The sequence below is a fragment of the Canis aureus genome, chromosome 5, assembly GCF_053574225.1.
Source record: "Canis aureus isolate CA01 chromosome 5, VMU_Caureus_v.1.0, whole genome shotgun sequence".
Lineage (NCBI taxonomy): Eukaryota > Metazoa > Chordata > Mammalia > Carnivora > Canidae > Canis > Canis aureus.
This window is the reverse complement of record NC_135615.1, coordinates 38985332-38999074: the sequence shown is the minus strand read 5'-3', so window position 1 is coordinate 38999074 and position 13743 is coordinate 38985332. Positions and strand designations below refer to the sequence as shown.

At 40.3% G+C, this 13743-nt stretch overlaps 1 protein-coding gene across 2 annotated transcripts in view; it reads left to right on the top strand.

The window, feature by feature from the left end:
* The first annotated feature begins 12602 nt into the window (after positions 1 to 12602).
* NR3C1 (nuclear receptor subfamily 3 group C member 1) overlaps positions 12603 to 13743 on the top strand; it is a 117909-nt gene continuing 116768 nt past the window's right edge. The window contains exon 1 of one of the 2 annotated variants that reach the window (XM_077897689.1): positions 12603 to 12746. The gene's annotated coding sequence lies outside the window, so the exon portion shown is untranslated. Of the gene's footprint in view, positions 12747 to 13061; positions 13210 to 13743 lie in introns of those variants that run through there. The other variant, XM_077897688.1, reaches the window with a different exon arrangement.

Below are 13743 nucleotides of genomic sequence, written 5' to 3'. Positions count from 1 at the left end.
CCATTAATGTTGCAATTTGGAAAAGCTACTTGAAGCAAACCCTCACTTGAGCAAAATGAAGGCACAAACCCTTCTGAACCCCCTGATGCTGGCCCAGGTCCAGTAGGAGTGGTGTTAGGAAAACTATGGGAATTCCAAGGTACTTAGCTCCCTTTCCCCAGTGGCCGCAGAAGCCAACCTCAGGGGACTAGCCATTTTGAATCCCTGAGAATCGAGGTGTGGAGCAGAAACGGGTCCCAAAGTCAAAACCAAAACCCAGTCTTCTGTTGCCTCACTCATTGCTTTTGTCTACTGTGTTATACAAACTTGGATGGTGAAGTGAAAGGGGTTTTGATGGCGTGGACTTAAGTAAACAAATGAATTTGTGGGTTGACACATCGCCAGCCATAAATTCATGGAAGGTAAATATTGACGTCTGAAGATTACATAATCACTGTGTTCAGTGTGTAGAGAACTCAACCAGGAGTTAAGAGAGCTTGCATGTTCATTTTGGCTCCTTGGCAAATTGGTGAGGTTATGGACAAATCATTCCATTTCTTTATGCTTTTCTTTCTTTTGACTATAGAATTTTGCTGGTTGAAGAGCACGATGAGATCAAGCACTTTGCTTTTAAACGTCTTTCCCTATTTGGACATGCTCAGCTGGATGTGGGAGATCTATGGTTTTCCTGGGTTTCATAATGATCAGATCCCACAGGGCTATGTAACTTGTGTGGTTTATAGAATTATAGGACCCCAAAGCCGTGGGGATTCTGATAAATCGTAGGGTGAAAATGTCCAGCTAGTGGCAGAATTTCTTTTAGAATCCCCAGCAGGTGCTCAGTGAGCCTCACACTGCAATCCATCATATGAGGAGGAAAATGGCTGAGTTTAAAGTTCAAAACCCCTTTCACTTCACCATCCAAGTTTGTATAACACAGTAGACAGACCTAGCGGTGTGTGTGTGTGCGTGTGTGTGTGTCCTCTCTGATTGGGGTATGCCTACGTTTCCTCTCACTTTCTGCAGTGATTGTAATTTGTTGGTTTCTTTATGTTGCCAGTCCTAGCCCAGGGGTTAATGATGACAATAATCATGTAATATAACAGCACTTATAAAATGTCAGAGATCATGGTTTATTTAGAGTAGCTTATTTAATCTGTATGTGATCGTGATAAAACAAGTACTAGTATTATCTTTATTTTTCAGATTAAAAAAAAAACTAAGATTCAGAGAGGTTAAGTAACTTGCATGAAGACACATGTCTACTAAGAGCTAGAATCTCAGGTCTATTTCAGACTGAGCTGGAGCTATTAACTAAATAAATGTTTACTGAATCCAACTAATGATATCTCTATCTACCACCATGCCTTTTTCCCCTGCAACGGATGAAAGAGAAATGTAAAGTTTATATATGTAAAACATTAGCAATATGTGTTATAAGAATTGCAGATTTAATTCAAATAAAGGATGGATTTTTTTATATTAGGAGAGTTTTTTCTTCAGCTATCTGATTTAGGTTTCAAAAACAAATAACAAGATATTAAAATATTTTAATACATACTTCACTAGACCATAGGTATAGGTACTGTATTTAAGTTAATATAGAATCAAGTCTACAATAAACAAAGCAATAAAATATAAAGCTGGCTTGATATGGAAAGCAGAGTAATAATTTAGGCTATCCAAAAGGAAACTAGGTAAAATATTTTTCTTTTGGAGGATTTTTGGAGTTTTGTTTGTTTTTGTTTTTTTAAAGCACAGCCTAAAATAGAGAAGCAATTAATTAAAAATGGAAATTTGAGGCAGAATGAACTGAGGTTGATATTCTTGTTTATGTACATGTATTTTAAAAGAAAGTTTGACCATCTCATTAACATTAATCTTTATCAGGAATTAATTAATTCCTGATTAATTATTAACAGGAAACTCTAGCCAAACTCTTAAAGCAGGTAAAGTTTATTTTTAGGCATCCAACTAGCTTCTCTCTCTGGTTTCCCCTTCTCTTTTAGGGCCACTCTAGATACCTAGTAACCTTAGCCTGTATTTTTCTTCCAGAAGGAGCAGCCATGTTTTAGATCCTGCATTTTTTTGCCAGGATCATTTCAGATGCAAATATTAAAGTCCAAACTCCAACTGGCAGAGGTCAAGAAGGAGAAGAAGGAGGAGGGGGCAGGAGAAGAGAAAAGAAAAGCAAAGAGAAGGAGGAGGAGGAATTTTTCAGAGTCTGAAATAGTGAAGTCTAGGAGTAGCCCTAGCCTCAGGATCTAGACATTCAAATTATGTAATTGGGAATCTATCTCCAGACCTCTTTGTTTTCTTCTTATTTATTTTTTAAGTAGGCTTCACATGAAGCATGGAGCCCAATGCGGGACTTATATCTCTGACCCTGAGGATCAAGACCCAAACTGAGATCAGGAAACAGATAGTTAACTGACTGAGCCACAAAGGCACCCCTGTTTTTTAAATTATTTTTTAATCAGCTTCATTGCAATGGAGGTGCTAGGTGGTAGAATGGCACTCCTCCAACTTTGCATTAATTATCAGTTTGAAAATGGCAAGTTTCAAAAAAAAAAAAAAAAGAAAGAAAGAAAATGGCAAGTTTCTAAATAGTCCAGAAGGCCTAAAATGAAGGCTCATTTGTGCCTGTTATGGGCCTGTTTCATAACTAAGGCTCTGATAAGACAGGCCCTACCCATCTATAGAGTTTGGGATGGGGTTAATCTCACCACAAATACATGGACTGAAGTCGGGGAAAGGATAGTTTCCAAAGGAAAATTGAAGTTCTAGTACCATATGTGGATAGTGGACTAGTGGCAGACAAAATATCTATCCACCACCTGGTCATGGTAGAGGACCAACCAGATACCCACAAAGGATGGAAGTTGATCCTCACAATCATTGTAGTATCCCTAAAGGATGCCTTACAGGTGACTTTTCCCACTTTATATGTAAACCGATACTCCTGAATTTATAATACAGGTAGTATAAGGATGGATTCAGCAAAATTGGGTCCACAAGCAACACATGAGCGATCTTCAGGTAGAAGCCTGTTCTGCACAGTCATCCATGACTCTTGCACTAATTGAATTTTTCTAGAATACCTAAAGGAAGATGAAAGTAGAAAACAAGCTGGTAATGGACAAGCATATTTTTAATAAGCCCACTAATATGGCACAGTAAGGTTCTTAATGATTGTTATGAATTACATTTGCCTGAATAATTCTAATTCTATACTACAGAAGAACTTTCACAGTTGTGCAAAGATAGAAATACAAGAATATTCATTCATTGTAGTGTGGCTTCCAGTAGTGAAAAATTGGAAACAGCTTAAATATTCGTCATCAAGGGAAAGGTGAAATTTATTACAATATAGTCAAACAATAGAAAAGTGTGTTACTATTACCTGAATATGTCAGATGTCCAAGAACATTTGATGAAGTTGGAAAATATGCATAGTAAAATCCCACTTAAAATAGTTAAGAGTGTGTAGGGTGCCTGGCTGGTGCAATCGGCACGCGACGCTTGATCTTGAGGTTGTGAGTTGGAGCTCATGTTGGGAGTACAGATGACTTAAAAAATAAAATATTTTTTAAAAATTGTGTGTGTGTATACATGCATAGACTAAAAGGTTCTGAAAGAATGCACAGCAACTCAAAAATAGTTACATCTGTAAAATGGGATTGCGTCGGGGAGAGAGTTTCTACTTTTTCCTTTATGCATTTCTGCCTTTTTTATGTTTGGGTTTTTGAAATAAATATGTGTTTTTAAGCATGCATTATCTTAAAAGATTTTTTTAAAGACAGAAGTAGTATCTAAAAATATGTTTAGTTCTCCTACTGCTATTTACACACAGATAACCATTCTTCTTGGAAACCTCTGATCTTCCTTCTGTAAAATCTTTCCCTCACTCCTCACTGCTTTCCATTTGCTCTATCCAGTGATCTAGTCAGGACACAGAGCCTTATTAGGCATTATTTCTAATTTAAAAAACTGATTTATAAGGCATATGTGGAACGTACTACCAGAATATCCATTTAGTAACCCATTTTTTCCCCACAATTTATTCCCTCACTAGTTCCAGAGAGGACATTGACTATTTATAATAAAAATAAATTTAGACAGATAGGTACAGATATCTCATAGACAGAATACAATTAAGCAATTAGAGACTGATCAAGGAGGCTCTGTTGGTGTGATGAACAGAAACAAATGGGATGAAATCACAGAGAGGTAAAATAGAAAATGAAAATCAGGACCAAGGAAAGAGGAATAAAAATATGCTGGACATCATTCAACAACTATTTGCTGATGGTAATTATAGGGATGGAAAACCCATCAGGCCTATGGAGCTAAAATTAATCAGCAAGTATTCACAGAGAGCCTCCTGCTTCTATTACTGGTTCTGGCTTCCTGCCTGCCCAGTGCCCAGGCTGGAGACATTTGCATGACATTCAGCTTGTCAAGACAGAAGTAGCAAAATAAGCAGGCAGAGGCTCACAACAGCCTTCTCTACCCCATCATGTTCCTTAGAATCATAGTCATGCAAGACAGTTCCTTCTGTGAAAGACAATGAAACTAGTTTAAAAGTTGTAGACATCACTGTATCATCTGAAAAGGGCCCAATTAAGTAGAAGTACTATTTCTGCAAAGCAGCAGTCAATCCATGTGTGTACTATTTAAAAAATTTAAAGTATAAATCCACGTTCTTTTTCTATTAAAGTCAGGAAGGGAAATCGGTAAGACCTCTAACAGCTATGCTTAATTTTCAGGGATCTTTCCATTGCTGACAAACATTTTAGGTCACGACTAATTCTCTCTCTCTTTTTTTTTTTTTTAATTTTTATTTATTTATGATAGTCACACAGAGAGAGAGAGAGAGAGAGGCAGAGACACAGGCAGAGGGAGAAGCAGGCTCCATGCACCGGGAGCCCGACGTGGGATTCGATCCTGGGTTCCCAGGATCGCGCCCTGGGCCAAAGGCAGGCACTAAACAACTGCGCCACCCAGGGATCCCTGACTAATTCTCTTAAAATGTAAAATACAATGTTTATACATCAGTGGTAATATTTTGATAATAGCTATGGTAGTGAGCCTGTCATTCTCTCTCACTCTCTCTCCCTCCCTCTCTCTCTCTCTCTCTCTCTCTCATTTTACTCCACTCTTAGATGTCAATGGTGAGAACTACACCTAGGCTTTGCCGATCACACTATACACCCCTTACATCTTTGGCCATAGTCATCAGTTCGGGCTGGAGCATGTGGCCTAACTACAGCAATGAAGCCCCTCCCAGGGTCATGCACTAAAATTAGTAGAAAAGAAGAACTCTGCTGAAGTTACTAAGCCAATAGGATGTTTTAAATCCAGGTGCTGTAGGCCACAAAGTGGAGATAGCCTTCTCAGGAGAAAAGCCAAAACAAAGGAGAGTAAAGCTAAGAGATAGTCCAAACTCTTTAGACATCATTGAGCCTCTGAATCCAGACATGCCTGAAACTAACATCCTCTGGATTTTAAGTAAATCATAAACTTTCTTTTTGCATTAACAGTGGGCTTTCTTTTAAATGCATCAGAAACTCATCCTGCTAGAATATGAATTACAAGCTTTCTTTTTAAGTATTGCTTCCATTAGAAATAACCAAAAAACCTGGAGGTGGCCCTTTATAATTCAAATCAATCATGCTAAAAGCACTCCCTGATTATTATCATCTTCACATCCACACCTACCTTGCTACCTTTAAACATCCAGATGACTTCTTTTTTTAAAAAATTTTTTTATAAATTCAATTTGCCAACATCAGTATAACACCCAGTGCTCATCCCATCAAGTGCCCTCCTCAGTGCCCGTCACCCAGTTACCCCATTCCCCCACACACCTCCCCTTCAGCAACCCTTTGTTTCCCAGAGTTAGGAGTCTCTCGTGGTTTGCTTTCCTTTCTAATTTTTCCCCACTCAGTTTCATTCCTTTCCCTTAGAACCCCTTTCACTATTTCTTATATTCCATGTATGACTGAAATCACATGATGATTGTGCTTCTCTGATTGACTTATTTCACTCAGCATAATACCCTCCAATTCTATCCACGTTGAAGCAAATGGTGGGTATTCATCCTTTCTGATGGCTGAGTAATATTCCATTGTATATAGAGACCACATCTTCTTTATCGATTCATCTGTCCAAGGACATTGTGGCTCCTTCCACAGTTTGGCTACTGGGGACATTGCTGCTATGAACTTTGGGGTGCAAGTATGCCGGTGTTTCACTACATCACTATCTTTGGGCACCCAGATGATTTCTTGATGCATATGTACTATCCTATGCATCTATCACGTAGTTCCACATTGTTCACACGAGTCTGCATTGTTCGATAATGACTTATTACTGTATCTGTCTCTATTGCCTCCAAAGTAGGTATTGTATCTTAATCATTTTTATATCCCTACTGCCTTATAGGGGGGCCTACCATGTATTAGTTGCTATTTTGTAGAAGGAATTGCATTTTGCTGAAGAAATGAATGAATAGGAGAGAAAATTATTTCAGAAAGTCTCTTCTATTAGTAATGATTCCATGATTAGTTGAAACCATCAATAAAATAGCTAATATCAGAAGAGCCAAAGTAAACCAAACTGCTGTACCCAAAACAAATCCTCAAAGTATCAATCATTGATAGCTGTTTCTTTGGGAATGTTTTATTTTTCCAGTCAGTAGAGTTGATGAATGGAGAGACGTGGTCCTTTCTTTTGCAAAACATTTACTATTTTAAAAATTCCATAAAATGTAATAACCTCTATTGTAAAAACTTACAGATATGTGATATGACATAAAACCCAAACGGTATGTAATATGATGTAAAACCAAAACATACAACCTTGTCATGTGGAGTATAGGTCGTAGGTTGCAAGGGAGGAAGCAGGGAGAGCAGTGGTACACCAGAAACTTATATGTGTTGCCTCATAGGCTATACAGTTGGGTAGTTTATGGTGTTGTCCTTGTTTATGACCTAGCAAAGAAAAACTGGGAACAGGTCATGAGAAGCATAAGAAAGGCAGCACTATCTGTGTAGCATAGGAAAAGTGCTTGAGAGTTCTGTCATTAAAATGGACAAACGCTAAAAATATCCACCAGACATGGCAATAGATCAAAGCATTGATCTATTGATGACCAAATAATCCTTCTATATAGACAAAAATCTTAATTTCTAGATGAGTAAGAAAACTTCTGACTATGTGAGTTCCAGTTATGACACATTACTGGTAATTGGGGTTTCCCCCTCCCCACTCCCACTGTAAGGCAATCAAGCCTAACTTTCTCTGTGTGCTTCAGAGATATTGACTTAAACTCTACAACTGCCTCTCTTTCCTTTCCTCTTCTACGTGCGGCTCCTGACTCCTTTTCTCAGGTCCAGCTTCCCATGCCCTCACTTTCTGCAACCACTGAGCCTTCTTAGTTTTTCCCGCATGGTCTTCCTTTAGCATAGAGTTTCATGGCTTCCCTAGAGCCATTGAATGGCTGGTTTGCCTGCCTTCGGCCTCCAAAATGCTCCCCCTGTCCAATCATAGCTCCCCACCACCACTGCCACTACCCAGTACAAATATCCATCTTTTTCTGGACTTATGTGCCTGCCTCCTCACTCTCTCCCGTCTTCCTCTCTTAGTTCCTACCACCTAGGTTTCACATTACAGGTGGAATGATCTTTTCAAATTGTAAATTCAGCTATGTCCATTAGCATGTTGATAAATGTTTAACAACTGCTGTCCAGGGAAGGAGGGAGGGAGTATCCATGTGTCTATAACATATTTTGCTGATATAAAAGATGTGTAGCACACATAAAAAAAAGTAACACTCTAAAGTAAATTTTGTACAGCCCATTGATTTTCACAGACTGGTTCCAGCAAACTTGTAGCCATTGTCAACCTACAGTTGGAATTTAACCATAAGTGGCAAAAGCAGACTCTGACAAAATATTTTATCAGAATTCAGTTCAGAAAAAAAAACCCGGTTCAGCAAAGAAGTCGCTCATGCCATTGAAATTTAGACATGAATGCTGGTTGATGTTTTTTACATTAACAAGCAAGACGAAAGTGAAACAACAAAGATGTATATTAGGACAATATTCATTTGTCAGTGATGCGAGCAACTTCTTTGCTGATCAGATAATAGTTTTCAATGATGAGAAAAAATTTCAATTTTTTGCATTATTCATGAACTACACAGCTTTAGATTTAAACTTCATTATTTAAGTATAGACAATCAACAAAATAAACCATGCTCTGATTTGTAGTTTTCCAGTTTCTGTAGTGTAAATACTCTACCACGGTTGATTTCATACTACCAAAATAGCATTTCTGAATACAGAGTTGGAAGAGATATGCTGTATCATATTACTATATAGTACATGCATTATAAAGAACAGATGGACAGAACTTTAAATCATAGTTAGCAGTAAAATGTAGTAAAATAATTATGAAGTGAAGTTTTGAGCATTTATTACCTTCATTTTTAGAATATTTAATTGTAATTTCGTAAATAGTTGTTTTTAGTATTGGCTGTGATTAACAAGTGACAGACAAAATTCCTGAAAATTTACCGGTCATCTCTTGCAAGCTGTACAGCTGGCTCCAACTCTCTACTGAATTGTCACTCCTCTACTTAAACTTTAAAGCTGCTCATTGTACAGATTATCTGGGGGAAGGAGCAAAGAGAGGCCATGCCAATTTTCAATGAAATTAGTAATCACTTTTGCTCTGGTGAATTGATGATGCAAAAATTCTATGAGTCCATCCCTGTTTTCTTAACTCCTTTTGCATGGATCATCCCATTTGAACCTTACAGATTTCCTAGGAGATGACAGGTTGGGTAGATATCATTATCCTTCCTTTACAAATAGAAAAACAAGCTATGAAAGGGTGAATAACTGGCCTCAGCTCATTCAGTTAGATGGCACAACAGTATTTCAAAACCAGGGCTTATAGTGAAAAGTAAACAGGAGGTTAGAGAAAATTTAACTAATACTGATACCAAATTGTTTTAAATGTGACAAATATCTTTTATAACACTCCAGGGTCTGATATCAAGAATATTCATATCTTGTGAAGGGATCCTTATACAAAGGATGTTTTGATCTTTTAAACTCCACTGTTTCTGACTGAGCTTAAAAATGAAATACAACCCAGTGTGACCTAATAAATAAAGTGTAAGCACCAAAATGGAAACGTAGGTTTTCAAAAATTCGCTGACGGATTCCACCTAGAAATGGAGCAGATTGAAACAATCTCTACCAAAGGAACATGGGACAGAAAAAAAGGAGATTAAATCAGAAGAGGAAGAAAGCTAATGACATAATGGCCAGCCACAAATGCCACAAATGCAAAACAAAGTACATAATATTTGTTACAATTATTCAGTGTACTTGCTCTAATGTCTCCTAACTCTAAAAACATGAAGTTCCTGCTTATTTCAACATCTCCCTCATTTATTTGTTTATATTTACTTTATCCTTGAATCGGTACTGCTTAAACTAAGTTCTGCTAGCGTAAAGAATATAGATTTAACGGGATACCCGTAGAGCATTTCATGCCTATGAGCTCAAATTGTGATATTTTAGGTTGCATATGATGAAATCATTGAAAGCACTATGAGAAGCAACAAAACACCAGGGATGCTGGTAACAATTTAGCATTTCCCAGTTCATGTGGGAACGTTAATTCCAATTACAAAGAGAGGTACCAAAGTGGAATTCATTATAATTAAGAACTTGCTGTACTAAGTGTGAATTGTTTATAACAGGCATGTCTGCTGTCAAATGCAAATATTGAGGCAGAAAAAGATGGGACATTTAAAGCTTAGCTGGGTTCTCTTGAAACTTTTACCTTACAAAGTTAAACAAGAATAGTACTGTTTCCCAAAGTCAAGTTATTATTGTGAAGAGGCATCTAATAGCTATGATAACTGCAGAAATAATTTCTTAAGTAAGTTCTGATGAACCACAGAAGCTGTTTGAGTTGGCTTACTATATCATTAGCATATGCAATGAACCATAATATTCAAAATTATTATTATGTATATGTATATATACATGGTATTTATTTGATTCCAATTTACATTTACTGTCATAGATTTAAAGTGTGTGTGTTCGGGATAGGGGTGAGGTAATAGAACACCTGTAAGATAGAGCTGTGACAATTATGGGCTATAGGAAACTAAGTCACAAAGAGGTATTCTTTTGTAATAGGAAATATATGTGATAAACAATGGTAGAGGGGGGAATGGATGTTATATCTACTGTGCTCTTTCTTCAGCAGGACGGATTCCTCTTAAATGACACTACTCAATGCATTTACCTCAACTATTTCAAGTTTTCCATCCTCCCTGGAAAACATAACCGACTGATGCTTAGGGAATGCTGAACACTGGGGCCAAGATTAATTCTTGTACTCCACATATTTCTGCTCCCACCAATTGAGCTATATGTTTACCAAAGTTCCTTAGATTTTTCTCATCAAGAAACATGTTCATTCCATTTGTGCTTGTTATTGTAATTACTTAAATAATTAAACGATGAAATAGGATTTATTTATTTAAGATTATTTATTTATTCATGATAGTCACAGAGAGAGGAGAGAGAGGCAGAGACACAGGCAGAGGGAGAAGCAGGCTCCACGCCGGGAGCCCAACGTGGGACTCGATCCCGTGACTCCGGGATCATGCCCTGGGCCAAAGGCAGGCGCTAAACCGCTGAGCCACCCAGGGATCCCTGAAATAGGATTTAAAAAAAGGAATAGCTGTTCTATAAAATCTAAATGGAAAGATGCCATATAAACAATCACTGTCAAATCAGGTGGATGCAGGACAATTTTAACAGATGGGGGCAAGGTCAGTAGGTATAAATCAAACAAATTTAGAAACTTACACTCCTATGTAAGTGCTTTTAATTTTTTGTTCCAATTAAAAAACGGGGGAAGCACCAATACTACACATTAATAATAATTGGTGCTGCTGACTAAACACTTAATATGTCCCAGATATTAGTCTAACCACTTCACATATATGGAACTCACTTAATCTTTCTAGTAACTTGGGTTAATACAGATATTATCCCCATTATACAGATGATGGAAACTGGGGCACAAAGAATTAGGTCACTCAAGGTTGTAGTCTTCAGAGTGGTAGAAGTCAGCCAGCCAGTCTGGCTCTTAACTGCTGTGATGTACTGATGCAATACGGGTACAATTTGTACACAAATGAAGACATGAATTCATCAGTGGGCTCACAAAAACTTTCTCCAAAGAAGCAGGACATAAATGTTTGGTTTTAGGTTTAAAGCTTCACATTTCTAAGTGTGATTAAAAAAAAAAAATTATTCATGAAAGACACACACAGAGAGGAAAAGGCATAGGCAGAGGGAGAAGCAGGCTCCCCACATAGAGCCTGATTGGGACTTGATCCCTGGACCTAGGATCATGCCTTGAACTAAAGGCAGACGCCCAACCGCTGAGCCATTCAGCCGTCCAGTCCAAGTGTGATTTTTTTTTTAATTCTTTGCTTTAACTGACTTTTTAGTTTAATGAAATACTAGTCCGATTGCATCAGTAAAAAGGCTTTGCCTTCAAGAAATGGGCAAGTGAGAGATGATGGTCTTAAATGACAGAATGGGAGTTGGGATCTCTCTACAATGGAAGGGAATTATTGTAGGTACTTGAGTACAACACGATTTAATTGATGTTTTGGAGGAATCATCTGGCAATGAGCTTTGGATTATCGGAATAGGAATGATAAAACGTACCAACAGAGTGGTCAATAAACGTTGGCCATAGGATGTAACAATTCTCTGAAAAAGACACTGGGTTAATCTGCAGTCTATTCATGCTTTCAGATGAACGTGACAGACTGAAGAGATTTTTTTTTTCCTATCAAATTAAAAAATGAACAGGCATATGTAAACCACTGAAAATTTCACACATTTGCCCAATTGAAAATGTTTTCCTTTATTTATTTATTTTTTTTTTTTGCGTGTTTTCAATAGCGATTTTTAATTGAAAACAATGGGAGTCTTTTTGCACCAGGCGATCTGCTGGACTTGCAGACAAAATGAGCGGCAAGAAAGCTACGCGGAACTCCTGTAAAATCGGTATTACTTTAAAACGCAATAGGCAACCCAAATTTAAAGAAGTAATTGATGAGGTGGGTCCTTTCCTTATGGCCGAGGTTCAATTAAGGGACTAGGTTTATGGTATGAGGAGCAGGATTCTATTTGGTGACTGTTACTGTCCCTTTACATCTTATACAAATTTTACGTTTTTATAAGGTATTCCTACGTATAGTGATTCCTAGGATAACTTTTGAGCAGACATGGAAGGATGACCACACTGGCTTGCGTTATTTAAGGCACTTTTCGAAGATGCACACCATATTAAATTTGGGTCTTGATTCTTTTCCCCCCTCCCCATGAGCGACCCAACGGAGCGAGGCATCTGGTTTTAGCGACTGAGGCGTCTACGCGGGAAAAACTGGCGGGGGCGAAGCAGCGTTCCTGAGGCGGGTCCTACGGCAAGGGCCTCCGTCCAGTTGGCTTGGGCCAAGGGAGAGAGGAAGGGGTCGTCTTAACAACTGGGCTGCCCAGCGCCCTTCGTGAAAATTCCACGGGCCGAGGGTTCGACGCTGGCAACGGTTTGGGTTCCCTTTTCTTTCCCGAGGCCGAGAGCAGGTCTTCCTTTGCCAAGATGGCGGCCCTGGACCCGTCTGGAGGCGGCCCGAGTAGATCGTCCCCGAGCAGGTCGGTAACTAACTAAGACGCTTAGTTCCCTCCTCCCACATCGGACGGCGCGCGGGGGCAGCGTCCACCCGCCAGCTCCCGGCGAGGGCTCCTCCGCGGGCCGTCACGGAGAACCTCTGGCAAGATGGTGGCCGCGAGGCTGGGCCGGCGTCAGCGTCCTTTACCAAGATGGCGGCGGGCGACTTCCGGCACGCGCCTCCCCAATCCTCTTGGAGATGTCAGAGCAGGGGCGGCCGCCGCCAGCGTCCGAACGCCGCCCGAGGAGCGAGTGGCTGAGGCGCAGCGCCGGGCGAGGACTAGGGTGGAGCTGCGGCAGCCTCCGCCCCCGTCCCCGTCCCCGTCCCCGTCAGGAGCTGGCAAGCGCTGTCACCTGTGGGGGCGCAAAAGTTACCGCCCCAAACCCTAAAGCAACACAGCACCACCTTTCCCCGAGTCACAAAAATCATACTAAGTGTCGCACAAGGTAGGAGGCTCGGTCCCGGCAAAGCCCCCAGCGCCCCCGGACGCGGCCGGCTGGGGACGGGGGCTGGGGCGGGCGTCTCCCGCGCGGACTCCCCTCGCCCCACGCCCCTTTCCTTGGGGACCGGCCACGTGTTTCCCTCGGACTGAGGGGGAGGCGCGTAACGGGAACAGCTGGAGGGAGTTAAATGCTGACATTTTAAAGCTGCGCGTGTTTTGTTTCGTCTGGAGGGGCAGGGGTCCGGTGCACGCCGAGGGGTGGGCGACGCGCTGCGCCGAGTGCGGCAAATGTCACGATCCGGGTGCGGGGCCCCCGCGGGAACTTGGACGCGGGCCCTGGAGGGGGCGGGGGAGAGGTCAGGAGTTTGCGGGGGAGGCAGGGCGGACTTTGCAGGCGACTTACTGTTTCGCCTGCAACTTGCTTGTAGGCCTGCCACCACCCCCACCCCGCCGCTTTCCTTGAAAATTAATAATAAAAAAGTGCAAAGAGATTCAGCTCGCCGGAGGTTTTTGCATTTGGCGTGCAACTTCCTTCAAG